Raw genomic sequence first — 10,171 nt, forward strand, 5'->3', positions numbered from 1 at the left:
CCCCACAGATAATTTAAAGGAAAAAAGGGCGAAGTTAGTTCGGAATGTCTTTCAAAAGTTAAAAAAAATCTTTAATATCATCTTACTCTATTAAAAAACCGCTAAAGAAAAGAAAATTGTCTTAATTGAACAAGTCTTTAATATAGTTTATTCGAATTTAAAAAATAATTGCTTTAATATCACAAATTCAATTTTATCTATTCAGATTTTTAAAACGATTTCTTCCTAATTCTAAAAGAAAATTTTAATTGATGATATACAGAAGATACTTTCGCTTAAATTTTAATTAAAAATTTAAATTTTGAATAACACAACATAAGTATTTTCTAGGGAATAAAATTTATTATTTAAATGAATAGAAATTATGATGTTAATTATAAATATAACCAAGACAACTTTTATGTAATTTATCATACTTAAAAAGTTGGCATAATTTTAATGGAATGTTATCATTTTATTAAGAATATTTAAATTTAAAATCTATTGCTTTACTTTGCATATATACTCCGCATTTTATATTTATTGAAGTAGTTATATCAAAGAGAATTTCTTCTCGGAAACTTGATGTTAGGAATTTATCCGAGATTTAGACTCGGGGCAGACTTCAATACCCAAGAGAATATAATATCCACAGACAGACTTAGGAGGCCGGAAATAAATCCAGAAAGTAGAGATTGTACTCCTAAGGTGGATTTTATCTAGCTTGATCAAAGTCTTGTCAAGGTCCATTTCTTGAGACAGGAGAGTGGCTAAAAAATATGCTTTGATATGACACACGAGTTTTAGCAACTTCTTTGCTTTCCTAAGCAGAATGTAACTAGAATAGATATAATATATTTTAAGATATTTTTATTCGAAAAAGAACGTATATAGTAAAGAAATATGATAACGATTTTCACGATTTATTAGGTATTTTGAGGGGTGACTTTTATTTCTAAAAATAACATCGCATTTAAATAAAAAGAAGTCTTAAGTTAGACTTTTTATTTTAAAATAAACTGCATTAACTATAATTTTAAAGTGCACTTGGTTTTTATTTTACATTCTTCAATAATTTTTTTTAAAACTGAATTGAAAAAATGATAATAGTTTTTCGAGAAATAATTTTAAAATTACAAAATAAAAATGCTAAAAATTTATAATAAATAAAAAAACGATCATTAATAAGATATGGATTTAAAGGATTGTTAAAATGTATTATTAAATATTGTACTAATTTTTTACAGTCGTATTTATAAAAATAATAGATATATTTTATCAATATTTTTATTTTAATAAATATAACAATTTAATATAAAAAATATTCTAAAAAATGCATTATTGTTTTATAAAAACCATTAAGTTTTATAATTAGGTTTTCCTAGCCTAGAAAATTTGATTATGTTGTAATTATAATAAACAAGAATTATAATTACAGTCTTGAAAGACTTTTTTTTTACTTTGAATCTAAAAATGAAGTTTATTTAAAATTGCGGAAATTTAATAAATACACAATTTTATAACTCTAGGTGTAAAGAATAATATTTCAATTTCAAAAACTTTATAAAATTTTCATGCTTTTATACGATATAAATTAAATGTTAATATTTTTATTTTTAAATTTTTATATGACTAAAATAAGTCTTATGAAAAAAAATCATTATGGGTATTGTAAAACAAAAAATCAATTAAGAAATATTAAAACCCAATTTAAAAATGACAGAGCGGTCCATTTTAATAAACCTATTGAAGTAATTAAAAATATGCACCCTACAGAAAAATCATCGAACCAAAAATGGGACTACAAAGAGACCACAAGATTGGACTATCGGTTTTATCATAAGTGGTGTTACAATGGTGAAAATCCCATTGTTTTATTGATTATTATGATTACATATTGAAAACAAGTAAACTTTTATATAAGGCATTTTTTCGAAAGATGCACTTACCAGAAGTTATGAGGGTTTGAAGTTTTACGCGGCCACCACATGATGTACCCAGCTTTTACCAAATGAAATTTAGTCGTTTATAATAAATATTCCTTTTCAATAAGTTTCTTCATAATATTTTACGATGGAAACAGATGCACAAGATGTTGATGCGTGAATATAAAATCGAGACTATCATACTTTAACAATTCTCTCATGATATAGATAATGTTGAAAGCTATTTACCTTAAAATTTTCAGATTTTTACCCTTATCAAAATTCAACACACGTTTTCTGCTTATTAGCACATTAAGTCTTCATTCTAAAACTATCGTCTTTATATGCAAATTCTTTTTTTTCTTATTCTTTAATCGGCTTCGAAGGGAACACAATAATGGTAATAACCTTTCACAAAGTTTAGAAACTCAATTCGACGGATGAAAAATCGTCAATATTTCAAAATATTATCAGAAATTACTGAAATTATTTTAAAATTTTCTACAAATATCATTTTTTTTTTTGCTAATTAANATATAAAAAAAAATATCTGTGGTATTAAATATTTAAATTTTTTCTTTTTCGTAAATATCTTTAAATGCCATCTAAAATCCAGACAGTAAAGTAAAAAAAAATATATTATAAAATATTCTGTATTATATATCAACGATGTTAATATATAATATACTAGCTGTTACCCGCGACTTCGCCCGCGGAGGTTTTGCAAGCAAACCCCATTTATATTCAGTATTTCAACAACCATAGTAATTGTTATATAACACCTACTAATAAACGAATTATTTTTTTATTTAATAATTTAGAAATTTTATTATAAAAGTACATTAAGTAGTAAACATTTATTATATCGACGTGAGATGCAAACAACTATTATCTTGTTTTTCATATCTTATTATTAAAATATTTAATGCCAAATAAGAAATAATGTTTTAATTAAAACACGTAGTATAGTAATTAAATACAAACTTCTAACTTAATTATTAAATTATTTACAGTTTTTGTTACGTTCAGCTATTGTTTGTATAACTCATCATCATTACTTCATTTTCTAACTTGTATACTTGGTTTTTAATATCAGATCAACAGTTACAAATAACTGGAGGATTTTTATCAGTTTATTTTGATAAAATATGCATTATATGGATATCATTTAATGAAATTTTGTATATATTATTTTGCATGATTTGTGCTGAATCTGAAAGTTTGTTTTCATTTTACATTAGTATGATTAATTCTTTAAAAACTTCACTCACATTTATCGTTTGAATAAAATTTTATAGTGAATCAATAAATAGTTAAATAAATCCGAAGTAGAGGCCTATATATTTTATAATTATTAATATACACGTATATACACATCAATACATTCATACACACATGTAATAAATATCTATTTAACTAAGTTATTTTAGTTTCTTTATATTTTCTTTTTTGTTTTATCTTCTGTTTATTTTAAACATTGATAAAATGTTTATCAAAAATAATATTAAAAATAAGGTATTAATTATACAAATTGTTAAAATAATAATATGAAAAACAATGCTTTCTTCATAATTGTGAAAGGGTTTTAATTATACATTTAAGGGTTTTAACAACATTTAACTTTTAAAGGTTAGACAAGCTTTTTCACTGAAAATTTTGAGAAAAAATTTAATTAATATACATTTTTTAATTTTATAAAGATTATAATAAAAGTATATTTATATATTATTTTAGATTATTATTATTAATTAATGTAATTTAAAAAGCGTGAAGTAATCTCACTTTAACTTTCGAAGTTTTTGTAATTTTTTTTAACTTATAAAACTTCAAATGGCAAGAAAAATGCAATTACTTCTTTACTGAGAAAATTCATCGAAAATTAGATTATAACTTCAGCAAAGAAGAGAAAAATCAAACTGTTTTGACAGAAGTCTATAACTTATTATATTTTAAGATNGTTTAAAATCTTTAAAATAAAATTTAATGTTATGATAAACGAAAAAATCTGAGTTGATTAATTTAATTACGAAAAAAATCTTTAATTTTATAAATAACATTGAAGCAAAATTAATAAAATAAATTTCGCTTTTCAAAGATTAATTAATGTTTTTGTTAATTTTATTTTTCAGATAATATTTAATTATATATTTTTTACGAATCTAATTATTTTACAATTGCTTAAAGCTAACAATAGGGAATTGAATACTACAAAAAGTGACACAAAAACAGTTAAAGTAAATGAACTTCATTGCAATTTATGTTAATAAACTTTACAAAATACTGTTCAAAATCACATCATGTTAAATAAATAATTTATAGCATAGAAAATATTGAATAATATACACCCATTCACAACTCGGCTGGCCCATTTTATTAATTACTGTATTATAATATTTTAAAATAATCGCAATATTCCTATTTTATTGAGTTTTGGAGGTGACCTGTAAAATATATAGGCTACATTATTAGTTTACTGTTATTTCGATGTAAATAATGTAGTTTACATCGTTAAAGATTGGAAATTTTAAAATAAAAAATGCAATTCTACAAAATTGAAAATACATATTAAGATCACATGTAATGTAATAGTCGTGATTTTGAATAATTCAAGAAACCGAGATAAAAATATAGAAAAAAAAATAACACTAATCTTGAAATATTCGAAACAGGGATACTAATATAAATGAAATAAATATAAAAATATATAAATAAATATGTTTAAAATTTATAAAATTAAATTATATAAGGTATTTTATATATTAATGAATAGAATTTACATTTCTAAACGCCTTAAAATGTTTATTAAGTATACCCAAAGCGTAAAAAAATAAGATAAACATATTATATAAAAAATTAGATTCTGTTTAAAAAAAGGACTATAAAAAGTAAGAAATAATAAATTCAATCAATCAACTTATCAACGATTAAACAAAAGATTAAAAAAAAAATAAATTCTTCGAATCAATAATTCTTTTTTGTTTTTTTTTCTTTCGGCATTTTGTGAACGATGACCTCTAGAGTTTTCCTAAAATTGTCGGATGGTAGAATGATTTTTAAGAATATCGAGTTAGACACTCTGATGTGTTAAACAAATCTATGTTGAGTGGAACCTGAAAGTAAATATGTCTTGGCGGGTAGTTCAGCTACATTCACTTTACTGTAAAAACGTACTTCATAGTTCCATCTTGTTTAGATATACCTTTATATATATATTTTTGATTTTCGAGGAGGGAGATGTCATATCTAGAAAAGAAACTTTACAGGAGATATTTTTATACCGGTCGTAAGATGCGCGATGGAATGAAAATATGAAATGTTATATCATGTTGTTGTTGTAATAAAAATTTCAGCTAAAGCATGATATAAAAATTATTTTAAAATATTTTTTTATGTCATTTATACTAATCAAAATATTTTTTATATCAACAAAAACCTATAATCTTAAATTATTACTGTTATTTTTAATCATCAAATGGATGCAATCATTTAATTTGTTTGGATATTTTTGTTACTATCATTGACCAAGTTTATCTATTTATATATATTATTAAATAGCACAGAAAAAACTATTTCTTCAGTCAATTATTAACTATAAAAGTCAAGCATTTTCAGATATTTGATTGATGAATATCAATCATATTTGAAGCGTTTCTTGACATGCAACATAATTATCCTAATATGACTTTTAATGCTATTGATAGATTGACTCTGTTTATGCCATGTTCAATTAAATTATAGTTATTGATAGATTGTGATGAGATGATAGAATGCCTTTTCTGATGTTATTTACAATTAATTATTGATAAAATTATGGTTGAGTGAAGAGTGAGCAACGACTCGGACTTGCTACTACTATTAAATTATTTTGTAACTTATGTAAAATAAAACTAATTCCTTCTTCCATGTATATATAGTATAATAAATTTTATTTGTGTATTTATTAACAATTATTAGTTATTAACGATTACATCATACAAACTACATACATATCTATATATTTTATGCTATAACTAGTATCAAAAGTTATAAAAAAAAGATATAAGTTGATATAAAGAAGAATAAATCATCACTATTTTACTTAGTTTCCATAATAAATTGTACAGTTTTATATCCTATATAATATAAGAAAGAAATAAACAAACAAGAAATTTATTGTTTTATTTTTTTGTAATAAATATAGTTTTAAAAGTATGATTAAAATATTTTATAAAACTTAATCTTGTATAGAAAATTTTATGGATAAAATATGAGTACTTTTGAAAGCTTATACGTAAAACAAAATGCTTTAGTACTTTCTATATATTATTAAATCATATTTATTCAATTTCTTTTCTTCTCTAGTCCTAGAAGAAATTAATTTAAACAAAAACTTTATTTTTTATATAAATCATAATATATGTGAAAAATAAAAGCACATAAGAATTTTATTTGTGGCAATCTATCTAAATTAAAACTTATTGCTTTGTATCAAAGTACAGATGTTTACCATAATTTTTTTTCCATGTTATGAAAATGAAAACAGTCTAATATTACTCTTTATGAAAATCATTAATGTAACAAATAAAATTTTATTTGGAATCATCGAATTTTCATTCCCAAACTTTCTGTGTTCTTCTTATCTTTAGCTTGTCCTGAAGTTGTGAATTTTGATACCATCCATCAGAGAATAACATGTTATAATTATGTCTTTATCCTCTACCATCTTACACGCTACTATAATTTCTTTTGAAGTAATGACGACGAGATCTATAAATAGTATAATATACTTGAAGACAGTAGCATTTAGACGAAAGAAATAATTTACAAAAAAATTCTTGCCTGACTCAAATAATTATTTATAATTGTACATTTAGACATGCAATCAAAAATTGCTCAATTGATTAAATTCTTGATCCATCGTTAATGGTCAACATAAATTTCTGATACATCAATCCATTTTGGAAACAACTCTGACATAAATGTATTCAAAACCTCTATTAATAACGATGTTATTTTAATATAAATTCAGATTCTCTTTTCTCTTTAAAAAGACACAATTAATCTTTTTTTAGAAACCTTTTTTCAGCAGGTAAAAATTTTCAAGAAAAAATAGCTTCAAAGTCGACATCTCTTAGATGATGCTGATATTGACGGCAATATATTGATATATGACTTTTATTCAGTTTTACTTTTAAAATTTTCATAAATATGCTTGTTTTTTCAGTTTTCTGATTGCATGCAAAGACTTCTTATTTATATAACCTAATATATTATGTAAATGAACATATGAATATATTGTTAAGAATAGATAGTAAAAAAAAAAACTTATTTTTATTGGAAGACTAAAAATTTATCACAGGAGATAAATAAATAAATAAATAAAATTTTATTATAGAAGAAAATCGAAACTTTTTATATATTTATTTCCATTATTATTCCAGAAATAAATGAAATTAGTAGAAACTCTTATTCAGCAAATTTAATGGTTTCATTTTGTTTCTACTAATAGTTTCTTTGAAAGATAATTTACTTAGTTCCAGATAAACTTCTGTAAATGCCAAAATAAAGAGAAACATTTACTGACATGTAAGTGCAACTCTTCAAATATATTCTAACGAAGTAGAATAAAGAAGTTTTAGATTCAATGAAATATATTTACAAAATAAATAAAATAAAAATACATTTAAAACAACTTTGAGATAAAAAATTAAATAATTTTATATAATATTAATTGCTTATATTTTAAGAAATTAAAGATATTTTTATCATCCCAAATTCGTTAACACCTTTATAATTTTATTTATATAATACATTACGCCAGAATTTGTATTTATGATATATTCAAATTCAAATTTATTTAGCACTAATTAAGCTAATTTAAAAATATTTAAGCAAAATGATACTTGAGCAGTAGAAGATTAATATTCATACTTTTAATAATTAAAACTCTAAAAAAATATACCGTTAATTTGCTACAAAAGTTGCGAACTAAATAAGAATGCAAAATAATTTAAATAACTTTATAATCATGAAAATTATTATTCAATACTTATTAAGTAAAATAGAAAAACCTCTAGAGCATTGTGAAGAAAATATAATATATATGTATATACGACAAATATTTTAATATAAAATTAAAAATTCATTTAATTTATTTACACAAAAAAATAATTCCACGCAAGGCATTAAAGTTTTCCCCAAATAACAATAAAAATAGTTAATAAAAGCAAGAAAAAACTAAGCATAATGCAAATAATTAGTATTTTGATTTACTAAGCCTACATTTTGGCTTATTTTTCGTAACACAAGGGTACATTAATTAAATATGTAGACTTTATTATGTAATATTTACTATATTATTATTATTTGTTTAAAACCATATAATTTCATTTTTTTAAAAAAAAAAGGTTTTTAACCCAATTTTATATCAGTTTATTTATTTATTTTAAATCTTATCACTTGTACTTTTATCCATATAGAGGTTTTTAATATATCCAGTTTAATTGCCCAGTTTTAATGCCAATCTGTGTTAAATAATCGAATACTATCTAAGAAGAGTTTATAGAACCCGCAATGCATTTCCGAATACAATAATAAAGTCTACATATTCAATTAATGTNTATTTATTTTAAATCTTATCACTTGTACTTTTATCCATATAGAGGTTTTTAATATATCCAGTTTAATTGCCCAGTTTTAATGCCAATCTGTGTTAAATAATCGAATACTATCTAAGAAGAGTTTATAGAACCCGCAATGCATTTCCGAATACAATAATAAAGTCTACATATTCAATTAATGTACCCTTGTGTGATTGAAGTTACTAAAAGAGCCAAAATTTAGGATTAGTAAATCGGAATAAACTAGTAACAGAAACAATGAACCAAAAAATTAATTAATATGTTACACTGAAAATTGATATTTTTTATATTTACTGATTATAAATCTTAAACGGATTCTACTGCTGTTGCACCTCTACTATAATATGAATGTCGTGAAAGAGAAGGACGACATTTTGGATTAAATAAACAATTTGTGCAATATTTATTACAATCTAGAAATAGACTAAGATATTAACTAAATCGGGATTACTAACTATTCCATTAAAATCTGAATTAATTGTTATCAATTGAAAATGTTTATACTAGTTAAGTGAAATGTTTTTGAAATCTTATTTTAAAGTTTTCTGAATAAGTTATGAACAGTTTCCTGAACAGATATTCATTTTATAATTTTTAATTTTAAATAATTCTAAAAATATAAATTATTAATTTATATTTAAAATAAAATGAAGAAGGATTACAAATGTAGATTGATAGGCAGAAAAAGATTAAGCATACAGATATTTTTTATATTATATACAATTGAAGTTAACTTGATTTAAGATCAAATTTTCGATATGGAAATCGAATTTTTTTCATCTTATGTAATAAAATTGAAGTTTGAATTGCTTAAAAAAAGTTAAAGTGATTTAACTTTTGTGTAAGCTAATCTTAAAAGAAGAAACCCCCTTTCAAAAATCAACGTAATTCATTAGTAATGAATAGATTCATTTAATTTGAGACAAAATGGGAATCAAAAAAAGGAATATTCTTTCATCGAATCACATCGCAAAAACGTTTCCTTGACTATATTGTCTCGTACCTTTCAACTACTCTCGACAATTCAATTATAGAAAATGAGATGAAGAACATAATAAAATCGCCCACCACATTAAAAATAAATTACTTTGTAAAAAGTCTCTATCTTTTTTTATTTTTCTTATACGGATTATCTGAAAATTTAATGAAATTATTTTCATTTCAATTTAAATCTAAAATGTGCGAAGGAACTTCTGTAATAAATTACATTTTACTTAAATTCTTATTCTTTCGACATAATAATAATCAAATTACGTAATTTTAATTAATTATAAGTAATTATTTAAGATAAATTTAAAATTTCTTTTCTCACATGTGTGTAAATGGGGGATGAAATAATATTGTTTACATGGTTCTTGAATGAAAATATTTACAAAATAAAAGAGATGTGTAGCGTGCTTATTGCTATATAATACCTATCGATCATACTGACAACTTGTAATCTCCAATAATCGAATTTTGTTATAAGTTTGAAGATTTCGTTTTCTTAAATCACCAATCCACTTTTTTTCGTAGTGTGAAACATTACGCTTATTTGGTATGCTGATTTTACGCCTCCTAAACCAGATTTGTTAAATTTTTCTATTTTGCATGAGTAACAGACACTTTCAATGACCCTTCACTTCTCTAATTGGATTGTTACAGAAA

General features: G+C 22.7%; 1 non-coding gene across 1 annotated transcript; it reads left to right on the forward strand.

The window, feature by feature from the left end:
- Window positions 1-5,480: 5,480 nt before the first annotated feature.
- Window positions 5,481-5,552, forward strand: LOC111638629. Its single transcript, XR_002758904.1, has one exon. It is a non-coding gene; the product is annotated as a small nucleolar RNA snoR122 (small nucleolar RNA).
- The last annotated feature ends 4,619 nt before the right edge of the window (window positions 5,553-10,171 follow it).

The sequence above is a fragment of the Centruroides sculpturatus genome, unplaced genomic scaffold, assembly GCF_000671375.1.
Source record: "Centruroides sculpturatus isolate CEXI.00-Female unplaced genomic scaffold, Cexi_2.0 scaffold1267, whole genome shotgun sequence".
Lineage (NCBI taxonomy): Eukaryota > Metazoa > Arthropoda > Arachnida > Scorpiones > Buthidae > Centruroides > Centruroides sculpturatus.